The 21,902-nt window shown below is 39.2% G+C and overlaps 1 pseudogene; it reads left to right on the top strand.

Moving 5' to 3' along the window:
- LOC104850248 overlaps positions 1-9,426 on the top strand; it is a 9,822-nt pseudogene extending 396 nt beyond the window's left edge.
- Positions 9,427-21,902: the final 12,476 nt, after the last annotated feature.

A 21,902-nucleotide genomic window follows, 5' to 3' on the forward strand; every position in this document is an offset into this window, starting at 1 on the left:
CAAAAAAAAAAAAAAAAAAAAAAAATCCCATTTCAAGCCCTAGGGAAACTTCATTAAGGCACAGCTGAGACTGGGACACTTTTCTCTCAATCTCTCTCTCTCTTTCTGTCTTCCTTTTTATTAGTGGCTGGAAAAAAGCTTAGGTTAAAAGGAAGGAGATATTTATCCATGCAAATACCGCACACTTCAAATAACTCCTTTAAAAAGCATTTGGAAATGTTTGAGCGGATCCACAGTTAGATATTGAAATTCCACAGGAAGAGCTTAGTAATTTTCAAAAAGTGACTGTTTAATTCAGTCACTGCCCAATTTTTAACAGCACTTGTTTTTATCTTCTTCTGTTGTTTGCTTGGTTGTGATCCTCTTCTGTGCTTTGAAATATAGGCAGTCTCTCATTAAGGGAATGGTATGTATTTTCTATAAATTAAAAATGGAAATAGCCTTTAGGGAGACTTGAAAAAAATCAATGTGTGCATTAATTACGGTAATTCATTACTCAAATAAAAATGGGCTCAACCTTTCATTGGATAAAAATTTAGTGACTGAGGATATTTGGAAAAGACAAAGCCTATGTTTCTGATCATGTTAATCTGCGGATCAAAGACTCCATGAATCCATGCTTGGTGGAAGCTCCTCAGGGGATAGTGGAGCTGGGCTCCATCCCAGTCCCGGGCAGTGAGTTATTATTGTTGAATACAAAAGCTGCTCACATGACTGTCACCTACCAGCAGTGGCATGGGTCCTGCCTGGGCTTTCTGAGACCTTGCTTTTCTAAGCCCTCGCTTTTCTATAATTAAATCTTAACCATAAAAGTCATACCTGTCAAATGACCTCCAGCTGCCCTCATAAACAATACTGGGAATTTTGCTGGTAGCAACTCTTTGCTTTGGAAAGAACATAGGAAAATATCCTATGCAGCTTCCCTCCCCCATTTTACATTTTTTCCACTTCTCTCCACACTTAGTTTCCTCTCCCATTTTTGGAATTTAAGGGACTAAAAAATACACAGCAAATAAAGAATATAATTTATTGAAAGATCTCGCTGTCTTCTGAATTAGTAACCTGTCCTTTTAGGAAAAAGAGAGAAAGTAGAATGAAGGAATGTAATTTTTCTAACAGCATTTGGCTGCCTTTCTTTGATCATGTTTTATGGCTAGAGGATAAATTATCACGTGAAGGTTTCTGTTTAAAACCTGAACATGCTTAAGATGATTTGAATCCTGCCATATTTTGCATAGCTGCCTTTTGCCTGAGCAAGTTTAATGCAAAGCTCAGCATCTCAGAGTATAACACATATTAGCAGCTCTCTTCTGCTATTCAGCCCACCCCCTGACTATTTTAATTGGATTCTTTCCAAAACTGCAACTAATTAAGAATCAATTCAGGACCATTAGCAAGTGGGACAAGCTAGCCGGTGCTGCATATTTCAAAAGAGTTAGTTTTAATGAGAGGCGTTACTAGATGGGGGGAGAAAGAAACAGATTAAAGATAGTGTAGGGACTATCTTCAGCTAAACCAAACGACTAATGGTACAGGAAAGATGCTGAACTTGTAGTCCTCTGTAATTGATCTACTTACTGTTCTTAAGGAAACTTCAAAAACAAGAATTCAGGTATTTAGAAGTGCATTACAGGCTCAGTAACGATTTATAAACTTTACAAATCGTTGGCTTCTGAGGTGGAGTGCTCCTCTTTTTGGAGAAACACATACCTTCCATTTTCAGATCTTAACCTCAGCACCATCAACCCATTTTCTCTTCCCCAGGCTTTGTTCTGGGCCCATCTGTGTATCAGACCACAGTGCCTACAGTTGTTGCTTTTTAATTTGTCAGAGAGCCAGCCTTGCCATATTTTTGACAGCTGCTCTTGAGTTCCTTTACCACAAAGAAAAACTTTGGTAGAACCTGGTGTTTGGGGAGAGAAATTTGATGCTTACATCCTTATTAGTTGCTTCTACTTGGATCTTGGTATCCAAGGCTTCTTTGTTTTTCTGGTTTGTGTGGAGGCTGATATTTCTCTCCAGACGATGAAGGTGAAAAGTTAGTACAGTTAGCCTGCTTTGAGCATTATATTATGAATATGTGTGTAGTTTCAATGGGGCAGTGGAATATTTAATCATTAGGAAGGACAGGCCATAAATCAAATGTCTGAACTTGGATGCATTATCTTATATGCTTGATTTCAGACTTAACCTTCCTCATGGACTTCTGTCGTGAGGAATTATCTGGACTAAGTTTCTTCATTTGAAGCAATCATAACCCAACCACAGAGCTTTTATGATCATAAGATAATAGCAATAAAAAAGAGATTGTTGGCTTCTAGCAATGGACATGGACAATAAAAATATATTACTCTATAGCAAAATAATTTTACCAAGTTTAGGTTTGATTACATGTTTGAGAAGATGTAGAGCAAAGATTGAAAAGGCAATTACAAGGATATTGAAGACTTATGAGTTTAAAAGATTCTTTAAGGTGTATAGGGCCAAGGAAAGTCCTGAGTGTTTATTGGGTTGGGTTTTTCTCTACTTCAGAGTGTTGTCAAAACAATGGAGTAACCAGTTTGAATTGTGTATTGCTCTTTACAGTTGGGCTTCCAATTTGGGGAAACATTGGCTCCTCTCTACGCTATTATCTGTCCAGTCACCTGTAGTCACCCTTGATTCCCCCCATAGTCCCTTTCTACACATAATCAATCACCAAGACGTGTTGATTTTCCCTCCTTCATTTGTCACATCTGTCCCTTTCTCTCCACCCCCACCTCTATCTTACTTTGGAGCTGCATCTGTTCTTAAGTAGATTATGGCAAGGCCTCTTTCATGGGCTCTGCTCCATTCTTAACTCCTTTGATTCCTCTCTTGGCCCTGTGGACTGTTGCTGCCTCAATGGTTACACTGTTATACAATTATCAATTTTCTCCTGTGAAGCTGTGAGCTCTTTGAGGACAGGAAATAGCTCTTTCACTTCTGTATTTCCGGTCTTCACACAGTAGGAGCTTAAGAAAAACTGCTGTGTGAATTACCTCCTACTATAAATTAGGCCATGTTGTAGGCTCTGGGCATGGAATGGGGAGAAGGACTCATAGTCTGTATCCTCATGAACTTGAGGCCCTGGTAAATTATGTTCATGGAAATAAACAATTGATCTCAAAAGCTATTTGCTTGGGTGCTATGTGAAATATGTAGGTCTTGTTGTAGCACACAGATGACCATCTGATGCATAGAAGAAACCGAAAATGCTGAGAAATCTTCCATCCACCTGAGCTATATGCTGTATACATCAGAAGGGTAAATATTTTAAAGTAGTTGAGGCTGAAGTCAAATTGGATCAAGGGTATTTTGGTACTTTGCTTACTAATGGCCTCCAATTTGTTCATGGTTTCCTTGTATCAATATGGGGCAGTCTCCTTGTATGATGACCCTGAACTTGACTTTCTGACTTTCTTTGACCAGTGGTATAATAGCAAATGTGAGACAGCCAGAGATATGTAAGATGCTGGAATACTGGGGCTTGTCCTCTTGTTATACATGGCTGTGTGACTTCAGCTATCAAATGAAAAAGCTGGGGCTAGCCTGCTGGGTGATGATAGACACATAGCTTGGTCACTCTCATGGCTCTGGCTGACTGCAAGCATCTTCTGGACCCATGAGTGAGGCCATCCTAGAGCATAGAGCATCCAGCTCCCTATTGGGCACCGACTTTTCACAGGTACACGAGCAAGCTCACCCAAGAGCAGCCAAAGCTTATTCAGGTCATCAGTAGTTCCAGAACAGACTTGTGAGCAAAAATCATTGACTATTGTGTGAGCCTGTTGAGTTATGAGTAATGTGTTGGGAGGAAAAGTTTTGATACAGGTGCCAAGTATCATCTCCATTCTAGCTAGTAGGGACAGTGTCTAGGAGATTAGATGTTACATTAGGAATCTCAAATACATAAATCCCAGGCATGGGTTGGGGTAGAGAAAATTGTCAGAAAGTAATTGATTTTCAACCTATGAATGTGTGACATTTTTGCTCCTTAGGCATAAGTGCCTGAAAAGGCGACACAAAATCTCATTTCTCAAAATGCTTGCTGCCCAGCTGGGTTGACAGACAAGTTAACAGAACAAATATTTACAACAAGAGGTGAGCAATGTGATACAGGTAATACAGGCAGGTTGTGAGGGACACAGAGGAGGGGACCTTATTTAGCCAAGAATAGGAGCTCTGAGGCTTCTCCTACTGGAGCAGTCTGGTTTAGCTGACCATAGAACTCAATGTAGGAGAATGTATTAGAATGTATTTCAGCCTTATCTCTTCAGCCTGCTTTGTGTTCAGTTCAAATGTCTTCGTGATGGGGGAAGCACAGGTGTTCCATCAAGGTGGCCAGACACCAGCCTGAGGACTAGAATGAGGGGTTCTGTTTCACCTGCCTGGTGTCTGGACAGATGACGGTTTCACAGCTTGGTTATTTGGCCACATGCTGATCCATGTGTCTTACATTTGGGGACTGCAGGCCTTATCATAGGTGCAGATACATACTACCCTATAAAACACACAGCACAATCAAGGAAGAGATTTGGAGAAATTTCCTTGTTGAATATTATTATCATTTTGGAGGAGCTGCTCAGCTTTGGAATACTCTTCCTAAAAGCGGTGAATTTATCAACTTTTGACCCTTGCTGCAGTCTCTCCCATGTTCAGAAACTGAAAAATACTGGATAACTTTTTCAACTTTCTCACCTGGGATCAGGGTCTAGCACTAGCCACTCAGATGCATTTATTGGAGATTTTGCCTGTGGCACTTCTGATGTAAAGGACCAGTGACTGCCGAGAATTCACTGGTCAGCTGTGGACAACCTTAATTGCCTGGGGCAGAAGATGGCAGTGCTTAGGGGTTAGCACCAGGGCAGACCCTGCTTCTTGCAGGCCTTGGAATGCCGTTGCAAGATAGTTCTTGACTTTAGCTCTACTCAGTTTTCACTCTTGCATATAGATTGCAAGAATAACATTACAGTGTGCTGGGACTGCCACTCCTGGAGAAAAGGAGGGATAGTATGGAACATCCAAGGCTGTGTTTCTGGGCTCCCTTGAAATGAGGTGTCCTACAATGCCTTAGCTCAATGAGTCCCACTACCTTGAAGTACAAACCCAAGGGTAGGTGCTTTCTGGAGTCCCTCCAATGTCGTGCAAGTGGGTTACATGTAGATAAGACTCTGTCCCCTCAATACAGCTTTCCTGGGCTTTGGAGACTTACTTGTCATAAATTCCTGACTTCTTTTGTCCTTTGTTGCCTGTCTGTAAGTAGTAAGAACACTTAGTGTAATGTGTAAGTGTTCTGTCTTGCTGGACAAGGGAAAATAGTAAAAGTGACCTGGGATGTAGTGGCTGAAGTAGTATCCAATGAACAGTGAATGTGCTTCACAACAATTCGGGCTGCTTCCCTCTCTTGTTCCTGTTTTCCAAGTCTGGGTCTCTAGCTCTCCAGGTAATTCCAGGAACTGTCCAATAGCTTCTTAGGGATTGTTTTTCCTGGTAAGTGAACTAGTTACTTGCAACTAAGGATGGTGGTTGTTATACTCCATTATTATAGTTTAAAAAAGAAATTGGGGTCAAGACTTCACAAAGAAGGCTGGCTAATCACATTAGTTGAGGTTCAGTTGCAGAAAAATCTTCTCTTGGTGGATTTAGCAGGATAGGAAATTAATTGACTTAGAATTATAGGAAGATGAAAGAAATAGATCTGCATTGAGCCTTATGAAAAACGTTCCAAATTCTTATTTATTGTTGCTTGTTTTCTGTCTACCTCCTCTATTACAATGTAAGTCCCATGAAGGTAGCAACGTTCCAAGCACCTAAATCAGAGTCTGGTACACATATATCATTAACAACAGCAGCAGCAATAACAACAAGAAGTATACATAGGGAGAACTTTTAAATAAAAGAAACCAGAAAGGGGGCTGGGGATTTAGCTCAGTGGTTCTGCCACCTGCCTTGCAAGGACTTGAGTTAGATCCCCAGTACCAAAAACAACCACCAAAAAAAAAAAAAAAAAAAGACACCAGAAAGAACAGATAACCCTAATGGACCCATAATTTATGGATGACTGTACTAGTCAGCTTTCTGATTGCTGGCACAAAATATCTGATACCTGCAAATTAAAGGAGGTTTATTTTAGCTCACAGTTTGATAGGTTTCAATCCATGGTCCCCTGACTCCAAGGCAGGAACATCAGGGCAGAAGGGCATGGTGGAGCAATGCTGCTCACTTCTTGGTGGCCCAGAGACAGAACAGAGGGGAAAAACACAAGAGAGTAAGGGGCCAGGAACTAGACAGTGCCCAAAGTCATGTCCCCATGGCCCACCCATATACACCCAGGAGGGTGTTTACTAATCTCTCCAACCAATTAAACAGAAAATCAAGATTAACCTCCATGGTGACTTTTCTGAGAATTTAATGTATTTTTTGTACTGCATGAAAATTTGCTTGACAGTTTTTATGAATAAAGCAAACTCTTGAATTATGGAACTTGAAGTAAGGCTAGGCTGATTTAAACATTTGAACTAGATAGGCCTCAGTAATTGTATCAAAGATGTATCAGTGATAGGGAATTTCTTGTAGAAAGAGTGGGACAGATATGACAGATGAGGAAACGCAAGGAGAAAGGGCAGGAAAGCTGGATTTACGATACAGTCACAATCAAAAGGCTTGATGTCTGAATTACTACTTTCATCTTTAAATTTTGATATAGGGCATAAACTTCTTGGTATATTCTAGTATCTATTGATTCTTATCATCAGGGCTTTCTCAGGTGGCGTACAATTGTTTTGTTAGTGCCACAGTGAACTGATTAGATCCATGGGGACAGAAGAACCAGGAGTGAACAATGTCCTGTAAATATCACTGTCATTTTAGGAAGATTGGTAAAATGAGAGCAGGGACACTGTAAAGCCCTTTAGGGACACTGTAAAGCATCACCAGGGTATCAGCTTCTTTGATTCCTCCCCCACTTCCCTTCTTTCCTTCCCTCCCTCCGTGTCTTCTACCTTCCCCTCTTTCTCCTTTTCCCTTTCCTTCCTTTTTTGTTTCCTGACTTTATTTTTAATTCTGTCTTTTCATACATATTTAAAAAATTCATATGCACCAGTATGCCTCAAAACATAATTAAATTCATCCATGAAAAATTCCATTAAAAGAACATCAAAACATCTACTCCAATTCAATAGGAGCCAGGGGACTTGGAACAAGCCTGACACTTCTATATTTAATCACTAAATTTTTATTGATAGACTTTACAACAATAATCTTTTATTTACATAACTACCTTCACGCCCCAATAAATAAAACCCCAAGCCACTGTTAGTTTCTCCCTGTGTCTAAATAAAAAGGAAAACCAAATGTTTCACAGCTGTCATTGTCTTCACAAAGGACCACTGCAGAAACAAATGCCAGAGCCTGAACAGTTCTAGAAGTTAAGAATCCCACCCAAAGTAGCAACTTGTCTATTTACAATGCAGCTCACATTTAAAAAATTGACTATATTTATCTGTCAGTAAGGCAGGCTCAGAAGGAAATAACCTTGTGTAGGCAAAATATTTCCCTGTGGTTGGACAGCTGGTTAAAATCTACCACAAAGCCAGGCCAAGCAGGAGCCCTCCCCTCCCTAGATTCTAGCCACTTTGCTCTGATACTAACGAAACACCTGTGTGACAGGTGAGTGTAAACAACTTGGAAAGCAGAATTACAAGGCATGCTAGAGCTTGTGAAGGCCTTAGAGGATCCTCGGTTTCAGTGTGGATCAATTGTGTCCAACAAAGTTGTTTTCAAATTGTGGATGGTTCTCTTTATTGTTTTCTTTTTACTATTTCTCTTTCGTTTTTTTAAAAGTATAATTTATATGTACAATTAATAAACCGGACACAGAAGAGGGGATTGGGACAGACCAGGAGTGGGTACGAAGAGACTGGGAAAAAGGAAGCAAGAGAGTGAAGGGGTGGTGAAAAGGAAGTGGAAGACTCTCAAAAGGATTGGGAAAATGATCCATCAGTGAGCTTAGGAACAGGAAACCACAGTCACAGCAAATTCTACTGAAGAAGCTCAGACATCATCCCCTGCTTCTGGGCTTAGCAAAGACCACCAAGAGCTAGAGGCAGAAGGTCTGGAAAATTCAGATATGGGCGAGAAATCAGAAAGTTCAGATGAATCAAAATTTGGGAACTGTCCACAAGATAAAACAGCATGAGAACAACCTGAGTTTTCAGGATGGGGAACAAAAAAGGATCACCTCCTTTCTGACAGACTGGGTAAAGAACCCTTGGATCCAGATGCAAATCATTCTCCAAGTGCCAAGAGAGGAAGAGCAAATGCAAACTTGGGAAGCAGCTGTGCCTCCTTCCCTGAGGAAATAAACGACAGAACCGAAGCTTCTCAGGAGCCATCTACTACAGACTCCCAGGAGGCCAGAAGTCCCGGCCATTCCAGAGCAGAGAGTCAGGATTCACTGAGGCGGTTATGGCCTTCACCAGAGGCTGGAAGTCATGAAGAAGAAACACAAACACTGGGCGAAAACAGAGAGATTGTACAGGATACTATAAAAAAGATTAAGGAAAAGAGTTTTTGTAACTATGGCCCTGAACTTCTTGGCTTCCTGGTGGTGTGGCTCTTGTGCTAAGTTCTGTTAGTAGCTACTACTCATCTCCAACCCAGCAAGTGCCCGAAAATCCAGCTATGGAGGCCTTCTCAGCTCAGTTCAGTCAATTAAAGGATACATTTCCAGGCCAGAGTTACTTCCTGTGGCAGCAAGGACGTAAGTTTCTGCAGAAGGACCTCAATGCTTCAAACCCACTGAGCCAGCCACCATCATATTTACAGCAGCTCAAGAGGGGTGTGAGACCCTGAAGTGCCTGAGCCACCATGTTGCTGATGCCTATACCTCTTCTCAGAAAGTCTCTGCCATTACAGTTAATGGGGCTGAGAGAGCCTTGCAGGACAGTGACACAGTCGAGCTGTTAGTTGACTTGGAGCTGAGCTAAGGATTTGAGAATGGCCAGCAGGCTGCTGTGATACAACACTTGCATCTCTTCCTGCAGGCTCCACTTTGATCTTCTACAAGTATTGTGATCATGAGAATGCTGCCTTTAAAGATGTCGCCCTTGTCCTGACTGTGCTGCTGGAAGAAGAAACATTAGAAGCGAATGTAGGCCCAAGAGAAACTGAAGAAAAAGTGAGGGATTTACTCTGGGCCAAGTTGACCAACTCAAATATACCCAGCTCCTTGCCCACATGGACTCAGACAAATTGAGTGATCTGTGGGGCTGTATTTCACACCTGGGGCTGCCCATCCAGCCAGTGAGGAGCACTAAGGGTGCTTTTTATAAAGCTAGGCACAGAGTTGGTTATGGAAGGCCTCAGCTTATGAGAAAGTTTAAAAGGCCTTTAAAAGGAGGTTGATAAATGTGAGGGAATAGCCTGACAGATGCAAGTGAACTTATTTTAGAAAAGTTTTCATGTTTTGCCATTTGTAAAATCTTTCTAATGTAAGCTTTGAGAAAGATAAAAATGGACCCGACATGTTTTTCTTTGTCTTTTCAAGCAAATCAGGTTTAAAATATTGTTTATAAAAGTAAGGAATTTTTTAAAATCCCAAAATACAGCAACAGAGCCATTGTATAGGAAGGTATTCTCAGAGTGACTGCAGAGTGAGTTTTGCTTTCTTGAGTAAAGCTCTGAAGAACTATTTGGATACTTTTTAGAGTAAAGCCCATGTTATAAAGCAGTGCTAGGGACAAGGGGAAAAAATGAGAACCAAGACCACCTGTCATGTAAAGGTACAAGATCCCAATAATGAATGTAACTGCACTGTATACATAAACTGTACTGATAAACTCAATAAAAGAAAAAAAAAGCAGTGGTAATTTTTAGAAAATTTTTGTATTACATGTTAAATATTTTTTAAACTCTAATTGTTGTAGGATTATGTCTTATACTTAATTTACACTTGGGTAGTATGAAAAAAGAAATAATTTAAACCATTTAATCTTTATCTAATATTATGTAAGACACTATACTTTTATTCCATTAGGGAGCTGAGGTGAATGCAGCTGTGTTCAAAAAATATTCTTGAATATTGGAGTGAACGGGGAAATTGTTTATTATTATGGAAATTAAGAAATCCTAGTTGGCTGTATCTTTCCTTCAGCTCTCTTGAATGACTTAAGAGTAGTGGTTTTTAAACTACCAGCACTTCTCCTGTCTGTATCAGAATAGTTCTATTTTTGATTGTTTTATATGTTGGGGTTCTGTGTAACAAGGTTCCATTGGAACAAGGAGTTTCACTAATAATGAAGTTTGAAAATCATCGATTAAATAAAAAAAATCTTAGAGATAGGAAATCTTAGAGTAGAAAAATTATTTAAAGTATTAACATTTATGAGTAGGAAGATGAAATGGAAGTTTATAGAACAAAAATAAGTGAACAGCAGAATGTATAAGGTAGCATTTACTAGCATTTCTCTGATGCTTTCGTTCATGTCCATTAATCATTCTGTTCATGTGAATGGAGTTTTCATAATTGTCTAGGATGAAACAATTTGTTGTTTTTTTCTTTCTTGTATTGAGACTTGAACCCAGGGAAAGCTGAGCTACATTCTCAGACCTTTAAAAACTTTTAGATAGGATCTCACTAAGTAAGTATCCTAGGCTGACCTGGAACTTGGTGATCTTCCTTCCTCAACTTCCTGAGTATCTGGGAGTACAAGTATGTTCTACCATGTGTGGCCAATGTTGATAACCGATTTTCATAGTAGCTTTTATATGGGCATGTTGGTATAACTTTACCAAATGGTTTATTTGCCACACTATGATGAACTTTTTATAATACAGCTCATTTCTTGACAGTTAGGTAGCAGTACCATTATGTGAAGAATTAGAGAAATGCGGAAGATGTTAATTTAGTGAGGAAAAGCAAAAATGGTAGATTCACAGGAATTTTAATAGCCAAAATCAGTTGTTGGACCATGTTCTGTGAATGTAAGAAAGACTGAAAAGAGTTGTATGGATAGTAATAGTTGATTATTTTTGAGTTCTGAAAGCAGAAATTAGTAAAATGATCCAGACCTATCAAAGAGTCTGTTCCAATACATGGTCTGGGAAAATTTTAATTAGGTTTTGGCCTCTCTACTTGTAAGACAGCGTGTGTGCGTATGTGTGTGTGTGCATGTGTGTGCATATATATGTATATGTATGTATATAGTTAGGACATGTGATTATAAAAATGGAAGGATTTTAGGAAACACTTTATGAGGATCTTTTAATGATACTTAGGAGTATAACAAAGGCATGAAGAATTATTTGAAAATATTTGCCACAGAAGAAACACAAACTTGTGGTTTTGTAGGATTAAACTAAGTATAAAACATAATGGTACAAGGTCTGAAGTATGCTCAGTTGAGTGTAGAGGCATACTAGAAGGAATAGTGTGCCTTTGGGACTTTGAAGGAATCTTTCCATAGATTTGAGGAGGGACCTAAACACAAAGTTGAAGTATAATGAATGGAATATCAGTGTCAATCCAGTATAAAATCAGGAAATTGAAGAAAAATGTTCAAAAACTTTTCTGTATCTTTAGATTTTAGGTGCTAGCATTATATCACACAAAACCAGTGGTAACTTGTAGAACTGTTAGGTTGGCCTGCTGACCTGTGCTACCTCAGATCTATCAAGGAACCAGTCTGCAGTATATATTCCTGCTTCTATCTGATTGAGATTGCAGTTGAAACAAAGGTAATTGTTTCTTCATTTAGTTGAATATGTTTTTTGATCATTTGCTTAATGAAGCATAATACATTTCTGAAAGTTGAATAAAATTTTTTTCTCCTAGGGAAATTCTAAAACTGACTCATACATGACACTCTGTACAAGGCATTCTGAGATTCAGCAAACAATACCTTTTTGAAGTTCTTTTGTGTTTTAAATAAAAAAAGAACCAGTATCTGATTTGTCTGTTTGGAAATTGGCTACTGTCACCTATGTGGTTTTTATTAGAGATCTATTTAACAAACTAGAGTGTCAAATGAAGCTTTATTTCTATATATCAAACTTAATTTCCATCTCAAAATTCATTTCTCCTAGTGAAAAAACATAAAGTAGGCATGGTGGCACACATCTGTAATGCCAGCACTCAAGAGAAGGAGGCAGAGGATCACTGTGAGTTCAAGGATAGCTTGGGATCCATAGCCAGACCCTGTCTCCAAAACTAAAGCCAAAACAAAAAAAAGGAAGAAAAAAAATACCTTCTTTGTCAATTCTGGATTGTTTCAACTCAAGATAGTTCTCAGTTAATTCAAGGTTTGCTCCTTTCTTTACATCTTGAATCTCAATTTCTGGTGTTTATGTATAGTTAAGGCAGCAGGGAGGCCAGATGAGGTGCTGCTAGAAGTCATTTATCCACCTACTGGTCTGCAGCCACATTCACTACTGTGTCTTGTCCAGCAAGGCAGCCTTGGCAGGCCCACCTTCTCTCAAAATCATACCTTGCCTTGCTCTTCCATGCTGAACACATTTCCAGACTCAGCGAGGCTGCCTCAGGCTTCCTATCATAGATGCCTCCCACAGGTATTTTTACTCCCTTGCTGCAGCCTCCGCTGGGCTGTGGTAGAACTCTAGGCCATCCAGCTATGCGCCCACATGAAGTGAGGTGCTGGTCTTCTCTACTTTTATCTTCCCAATTTAATTTCTCTGGATTCATCTCTCACCCTGGAATCAACCTAGGAGTAATGGACAGGAATAAGGACTCCTTCCTGGGGACACTTGCTGGAGTCTGATAATTCTCCTTGTTCCCCAGCTCTCTTCTTCCCCTATTCTTTCATCAGTGTTAGGAAAAACTGGCCTTTTTCTCGATTGTGTACCTTCCAAATTATTCTTGTTTTAAGCCAGACTACAGCTTTGAAATATTTTGATTCTTTGATTCTCTGATTCCCTGAAGCAATGACAATAAAACCTTGAAGGGGAAAAGAAGGTCATCCATTAGTATACCAAACTCTTAGCTCTACTAGGTTTTCTTAAGATCTACCCAAAGTAGTCACTATTTTTTATATCCCCAGATAGTTTTCAACCTTTCCTTATATGTCCTTCTGTTTTACAAGATCTGAATTCCAGAAGGTCTACAATACTGTCTGTGGCTATAGTTTATGACACCTTGGCTCACTATGTAAGGGATGATGATCACTGATCTCTCTCTCTCCCTCCTTCCCTCTCTCCTTCTCTCCCTTTCCTTCCCTCTCTCCCCCTCCCCCCTCCCCTTCTCCCTTTTTTCTCTCTTTCTGCAGTGCTGGGGACTGAACCCTGGGCTTCCCACACATTAGGAAAGCACTCACCACTGAAGTTCATCCCCAACCCTGACCAAAATATGACACGGGAAGCTTCTAAAATGAAGACCCAAAGACCCAGGAAAAACTTTTGGAGGAAGTTGTACAGAAGTGTGATTGGAGGACAAAGGGTAGATCTGATGGTAATAAACTATGAGCCAAAACAAGCTCTTCTTGTAAGATTCTTCTTGATCTCTGGTATAGGGCAGGACCCTTCTGAAATGAAGATCTTATGACCTATTTTTAGGAAAAGAGGATTAGATAATTCTTTATGACCTGTTTCAGAGGAAAGAGGACAAGAGTGACCTTCTTGCTTCTGTAGTTTAAAAAATTTCCTTCAGTTTAAAATACTCAGCATGCCAAGGTGTCATATTCTGGGACAACATTTCCTGAACTCTACAAGTCACCAACTAAAGAGTCACACATCTGCCTGGAGAGAAAAAATCAGGTTACAGTCATAGCCACAAAGTATATTTCTCTGGTCCAGCTCTCCTCTAATTTTAAAGCTCCTAAGAGAGGTCTGACATATTCTGCAAACCCAACCACCTCCATCTCTTTCAGATTGGATGACCTTAGGGACATTTCTGGTTGTTGTTGGCAATGGTTTAAATCTGAAGTGTCTCCCCAGTGTCTCATGTGTTTGAAAGGTGATTGGACTTCAGGGCACAATACTCAGTGGTGTATTAGTCTACTGAGAACAGCTGACTTGCTGTTAGGAGGTTGCACCTGGTCAGAGGTGGGTCACTGAGGACCTAACCTGGAAGGGTTTATCTTCTTTCCAGGCTCTTCTCTCATTCTCTGCTTCCTAGCTGCCAAGGCTTGAGCACCTTTTCCTCTGCCATGCCCTTCTGCCATCTTGTTTCTCACATGGAAGTAGCTGACCATGGACTGCAACTGTGAGCCAAAGTAGAGCTCTCTTTCTTGAAGCTGTGGGTGTCAGGTATTGTGTTTTGGAAATGGGGAAGAGACTAAGATGCTGATGATGTCAAAATCCAAGCTATGGCAGGACTATTGCCATTGCTCAGGTGCTGCTGCTGAGCTCCATGTGTGGCTCTGGAACTGCTGCTGGGGTCCTTGAGAACTTGAGAGGCCAACCTGATCTTCTCTGATGCTTTGCATTGAACTGTGTGTCTCACCACTAAAATGCAAAATTTTTCTCCAGGAAGTCCCATTCTTCCCATCAGATATCCAGATGTTACTCTCCACTGTTACATAGCATGACCAAATCCTTAAACTGAAGCTGGAAACTTCACACATCTAAACATAAGCAGTCGTAAAATCCTATGACCATTTTAAAAATTAGATATTCTGCCTATTAATTTTGTATATAGATTTTATATAGATTAACTTTAAAATAGATAGTACAGTTGGGACTATGGGACCACTTCCCTCCACTCACTGGATCTGGGCAATGCCCAAGTTCAACCTCTGGCTTTTGTTCTAAGGCTTATTACCTGCAGGCAGAGATAAGAAAAACAAAGACTTTTGAACCCTCCTTGGAATATTGTGAATACCAAACCAGTATGCACACATGCCATATTATGTGGCATGACCTATACTAGCGATGGTGAACCTTTTAGAGCTTTCAGTGATACAAACAGACCACTGTGGCCCATGTCCCATAGGTTCGCCACTACTGATCTATACTATAGTGACCTTCCTCACTTGAAGCTCATTGAAGGTCCATGCAAATGGACCACTTCTCATACATCCAATTAGAACAGAGTGAACTGTGGGAAAGGACATGCACAATAGACACAGCTGACCCATCTAGCACCCTGTCAATTATGTCAGTCATACTATGGAAGATCCGATGGGAAGTGCCCTAGACCTGGTGCAACATTAAAATTCTTAACCCCAACACCTTCAGCACTGAGCCATTCTCTTTTCCAGCAGTGAGCTTGCTCACTCTGAGTGTGCTGTCACCTAATTTAAACTTTGCCTTTTCCTTATCGTTGTGTGCTACGTCCAGTTCTTTGTTCATTATATACACGAGCTTACAAACCCATTGGGAGTCCCCTCACCCATGGTACCAGTACTGTGGATGGAATGTGAACCACCCCTCACCCTTATTTTAAAGATTTTGACCGAGACTTTTGATAAATTGCACAGGCTGACCTTGAACGTGTGATCATCTTGTTTCTGACTCCCAAGTAGCTGGGATTATAAAACTATAGCCCCCAGCTCTGTCTATTAATTTTTAAGTCATTAACTGAGTTAAAAAATATTCTCTGGATTATTATGCCTCTACTTATCAGTGATTGGCCATAACATATATTTAAATATCTCATTAAATAATTTTAAAGTCTAGGATTTTTTTTAGAGGAAACAACTCAGCTCTACTGGGAGGTAATAACACCAATAAGTAATTCTTTACATATGTATGGACCTTGATTTATTTTTTATTTAATTATTTATTTTTCTGGTACTGGGGATTGAACTCAGGACCTTGTGCTTACCAGGCAAATGTGGCACCACTGAGCTAAGTCCCTGACCCTGGACCTTGATCAATTTTCATAGGTATACATGGTTTCATAGTGTATATTGAGCAGACTAACTGTAACTGCCTGAAATTTCAGAAATAAAATGCAGTCCTTTCTATTAATAAATCTAAGCTTTGTTACTATAACCAAAACCTAAGTAACTTGGAATTAATTAGGTGCTTTATATCTATGAATGAGACACATTCAGAAAATATAAAAAATTACAACTGATAGGAAATGTACACAGGTATTTAAGGAGAAACTGCAAAAGATATGATTTGTTTGTTTTGGTTGAAGAGTGTATTGGACAGCCTCAATCCTAACACAGGTGGGTCTAGTGACATCAATAATGAATAGTAATTGCTATTTAGATTCAGTGCTTTTGGTTCCACATATGGATAACAATAGCAGGATAGCTCGTGATCATTTTCTCTGAGAGAGTAATCATTTAGGAGAAATATTTAGGAATCAGTTTAATGAAAGGAAGTAAAAGACCTCTACCTTGAAAACTACAGCTCTCTGAAAAAAGAGATCAAAGAGGATATAAGAAAATGGAAAGACATCCCGTGTTCCTGGGTAGGAAGAATGAATATAGTGTGAATGACCATACTTCCAAAGCTACAATACAGATTCAATGCAATCCATATTGAAATCTTAACAGTATATTTCACAGAACTAGAGAAAACAATATAAAAATTCATTTGGAGGGGCTGAGGATTTACCTCAGTGGTTCTGCCACCTGCCTTGCAAGCACAAAGTCCCAAGTTTGATCCCTGGTACCACAAAAACAAAGAAAAAACAGCAACAAAAAACCCTTCAATAGTGTTGCCACATTCATCCATTGTATATATTCACTCAGCATTTATTGAAGTGTCTACTGCTGGTGTTGAGGTAAAAATGGAAAAAATTCATTTGGAACCAGGAGAGACCTAGAATATCAATAGCAATTCTAGGCAACAAAGACAAAGTAGGATGTATCACAATCCCCAACTTGAAACTATACTGCAAAGCCACTGTGATAAAAACAGTAAGGTACAGACAAAGAAACAGACTTAAGGACCAGTGGAACAGTTTAGAAGATGCAGAAACAACTCCAGACATACTAAGCCACTTCATCTTTGACCAAGAAGCCAAAAACCCTTACTGGAGGAAAGAGCCTCTAATAAATGGTGCTGAAAAAACTGGATTTTAACTTGCCAAAGATTAAAACTAGACCCATATCTTTTACCATACACTAAAATGAAATTAAAGTGGATAAAGATCTAAATATTAAAACAGAAGCACTAAAACTTCTGGAAGATAGGTAGCACTTTTCAAGACATTGGCATAGGAAAAGACTTTATGAACAAATCTTCAGTAGCACAGGAACTAGCACAAAGAATCAACTACTGGGAACTCATTAAAAAGCTTTTGCTCTGCAAGAGAAACCACCAACAGAGCTAAGAGACAACCTACAATGTGGGAAAAATTCTTTACCAGCTGTTCTTCAGACAAAGGTCTACTATATAAAATATATAATGAACTAAAAAAAAATCAGACCCCCCCAAATATAAAGACCAGATACAAAAATTGGCATCTGAAATGAACAAACATTTCTCAGACAAGTAAAAAGCATCAACTAAATATATGAAAAAAGTTCAATATCACTGGTTATTCAAGAGATGGAGATGCAAACAACACTGAGATTCCACCTCACCCCAGAAAGAATGGCTGCTATCAAAAAATCAACCAATAACACATGCTGGTGGGGTTGCGGGGAGGAAGGAATCTTCCTCCACTGTTGGTGGGAGTGTAGATGGGTGCAATGACTGTGGAAATCAATAAGAAGATTCCTCACAAAACTATGACCACAGGTCCCAGTTGACCCCGATATTGCCTTGCTGGATATCTTTCTAAAAGAATTAAAAATATCATACTACAGTGACATATGTGCACCCATGTTTATAGCAGAACAGTTTGTAATAGCTAAGTCCTGGAAAGAGCCCAAAAGCCCATCAGCTGGTAAGTGGATAAAGAAGTGTTTTTTAAAAAAATTTTAAATAAAATGGCATATGACTCAGCCATATAGAAAGATGAACTTGAGATATTTATAGCTAAATGGAGGCATCTTGAGGCCATACTCATAAGTGAAATAAATAGGACACATGTAAATGCTGAATCCCTTCTCTGGTGTGGGAAACTGAAGGTGCAAATGTGAAATATATAATAAATATTGTGAAATAGGAAGAAAGTGTTTAAAGGGAAAAGAGAACTAGGGAGGGGGGAGCAGGGGGAACGAAAGAAGGGAAAGAAAAAAAGTAAGAAGGAAAAATGGAAACAAAGCTTATGTATATGGGTGGGGTGGAGGGGTTGAAGTGAGGGCAGGGGAATGGGAAAAAATAAGAAGATGTACTATGTACTGATATAAATGATGGTACTGGTATAAATGATGAATGTCATAAGTTATGTCTAAATGTACCAGTAAACTCAATTTAAAAAAAAAAAAAAGAGCAATCGGAATGGGGATTTAGCTCAGTGGTTCAGTGGCCTGCCTTGTAAGCACAAGGACCTGAGTTCAATCCCCGGTACCAAAAAAAAAGTAATCATTTAGGAATGGTTTGCCTTGCTTCCTTTTCTTTGTTTTTCCCATTAAGTTTATTGGTACATTTAAGGTAAACAATACAGTTACATTCATCATTTACATGATGTATCTTCGTTCTTATTTTTTCCCATACCCCTCCCTTCACCCCTTCCATCCTTCCCTATTTCCAGTTTTTCCTTTTTTCATTTTCTTTATTTCCTTTCCCCTGCCCTTCCCACTCCCCTATTCCTTTAGACCTTTTCTTCCTATTTTACATGATCATTTATACCATTTGAACCTTATTTACACTTCTCTTTTACACCAGAGAAACTATTCAGTATTTACTCAAGTGTGTCCTATTTATTTCACTTGATTATAGCCTCAATGTGCATCCATTTAGGTATAAATGTCTCATTTCTCATTTTTATGGGTGAGTAGTACTCCATTTTATAGAAAATCACATTTTTTTAAAATCTAGTCTTCAGTTGATGGGTAATTGGGCTATTTCCAAATTTTAGCTATTACAAACTGTGCCACTATAAGCAAGGGTGTGCATATATCGCTGTGGCACCTTGTTTCCCTTTCTACCCTTTATCTCATTCAATAAGGAAGGGGAAAAAACCCAAGCCAGAAAGTGGACAGGGTGTGTGGGGAAGGAATGTGTGGGGTGGGCAGGGTTAGTGAGTTCCTGTTCATCATCATAGATCCTCATAGGCAGGTCCAGTTGTACTTCCAGTCTCAGACCCTTAGGCATTGTACTCATCCCAACTCTCATTTGCTTCCACTGTGCATGAGGCAGGCCCTTGATCTTGTCTGTTGGCTAGTTTCCTATCTTTGTGTGAAACTCCCCTGATCCTCACTTGCTAACCACTGGTGTAGACCTCTGAGGATCTGTTCTCTCTCTTTCATGACTGCATCAAAGCAGTTTATGATGTTTATGACTTGGCTCCTTTGGACTCCCCTGTCTGAGATGCAAAAGGAAGTTATTTGTATATCTTTAGACTATTCTCTCAACCTCTGCTCAGACATTTCACTCAGCTGCTTCTTAAGCCCTGCTGGTAACCCCTTAGTTCTTCTTGGTCTTCTTTTATCTTGTATGTCATTGGGGTTAATTTCTCTGGCCATGCCATGGATAACTGTGGTTGGAAAGCCAGGTTTTGGAAATAGACTGCTTGGGTTTGGGTTTGAGTCCTGTCTACCAGATATTAGCACCTTTTTTTTTTTTTTGTAACCTTGGAGATGAAGAGGCTGAATGCAGGGCCTTCATACTGAATTACACTCCCATACCACTTCTCTTTTGTAAAAAATTTTGCGACCGGGTCTCATTAAATTGATAAATTCCCTAGATTGCGTTCAGAATCCTTCTGTCTTAGCCTCCCAGAATTATGGGATTACAGTTGTGCACCATCATGCTGGGCTTGATTATTAGCTCTTTGACTTTGGGCAGCTCACTGAACCCCTCCAAGTCTCAATTTTCTCATCTGTAAAGTGGATTAGTGATAGTATAAACTTGCGAGTTATCATAAATATTCCCTGAGATATTCAGTGCACAGAGGTCACTACAGTGTGTTGGGCACATTGTAAATAGCTACAAGTGCAAATTGTAACTATGAATAAATGAGGTGACACTGGAAGATGCAGTATCTTATGTTCTGACTGTTAATATTTTTTATTATTGCATTCCTAAATTATGAGGTGATTTCAGAGGGGAAAATGTATGCTCTCTGCAAAGGAGTGAAAGCTCACAAATCTAGGATAAAAAATAGTTTAATTTTTTGAACCTCTTCAATAACTGTCTCTTGGGTGGGTAATATAATTACCAGTGGAAAAATGAATAAAAACTCAAGCTCAATAAATTACATTTTCATTTAATTTCTTTGCTTATATTCTAAGGGAATAGGTCTTTGAATTTTGAAACACATTTTTGCCACTTAATTTTTTAAATGCTACGTGACATAGTATGCATTTTAATGTATTTGTTCATGTCCAGTTTCAACAAAACTGGGTGGGATTTAATACCCCATAATTCATGCCTAAGGTGTCTTACTACAATTATAAAATTTTATTATAATTAAAAAATATTTATATTGTTAATTAAGTGATGATGAATCCTCATAAATTCTGAACAGAGGATTATGGTTCAGTAGTCCCTGCTCAGACTTCTTATTAGCCAATCGGAATATTTGATTTCTCCTTCTAATGTGTTCAGATATTTGATGGTGAGGCTCATGGATGCCACTGGTCCTTCCCTGTGAAAGAAGGAAGCTCTCAGGGCAGTTTACCCATATTGAAGTTAATATAAACTGGTCATTTTTCTTGGGGGAATTTTTAGGGCATTTTGTGATTATTTTAAAACACCTTTTGAGTTTTAGTTTCTGTGGAGATTTCTTTTTTGTTTGTTTGTTTTTCTCATTGAGTTTATTGGTACATTTTAGGTATATAGTCCAATTGCATTCATTATTGGGATCTTGTACCTTTACATGACAAGTCTTGGTTCTCATTTTTTCCCCTTGTCCCTGCCCTCCCTTCACCCCTCCTCCCCTCCCCATTTACAAACACTTTATTTCCATTTTTTCATTTTCTCCTATTTTTTTTCTTTCCCTTATTACCTTTCTCCTACCCTTCCCACTTTCCCTACACCTTTAGCCCTTTTCTTCCTATTTCACATTAACCAGCATGTTTTGGTTACCTGCTGTGTATAAACTGCTGTTAAGGACCAGGGATGCCTTCACTCTTTGTTTATTACTCAAACAGCTTATTTCATTGTAGTCATGGTTGCCATGAAATGGTAAAATATCTAACATGCCAGAAACACTCATGCTAGTTACTGCCAGGAAGAAGTCACTGGCATATTCCAAATCCTCCTTTGATCTTGTTGTATACATTCTCCTTGGTAGAGCCACCATCTGCTTATGGAGAGCCCTTTTGTGTTTTAAACTCTAGAAACCCATTTCACTGTGGATGACGGTGCAGAGAAAGCCTCCACATTTCCTAGTTTAGTCCTCTGTCAGTGCCTTCTTGTTACTGAGCAGAATGTAAGGTGTGCCATCTCAAAACCAGCTGCTACTGTATCCTTTTGATATGAGTCCCTACCCTTCACTGTGGCCTAGCTGATGGCTGATAAGTATTGTCAGTGTGCAAAATGCTTTACTCCAGAATGTTTTATTTATGGCATACCAAGTCTGAAAATCTTAGGAACACAAGTCTCTCTGTGGGTGGGTGTTGTTTATCAATTTTATTTATTCTTTCAAAAAACCAACTCTTTGATTCATTTTTTTGATATTGTTTTCTTAGTTTCCATTGCATGGATTTCTGCTCTTGTCTTTACAATTTCCTCTCTTGTTCCAGCTTTGGGTTTTTCTTGCTCTTGTTTTTCTAGGAGTCTAAGATTTGTTGTTAACGTTGTTTATTTGATCTTGCTCTGTTTTCCTACTGTGGGCATTCAGTGCTATGAATTTTCCACATAGAACTGCTTTCATTGTGTCCCATAGATTCCTTTATGTTGTATTGGCATTTTCA

Source organism: Fukomys damarensis, unplaced genomic scaffold, assembly GCF_012274545.1.
Source record: "Fukomys damarensis isolate Sample0158 unplaced genomic scaffold, DMR_v1.0_HiC HiC_scaffold_26, whole genome shotgun sequence".
Classification (NCBI taxonomy): domain Eukaryota; kingdom Metazoa; phylum Chordata; class Mammalia; order Rodentia; family Bathyergidae; genus Fukomys; species Fukomys damarensis.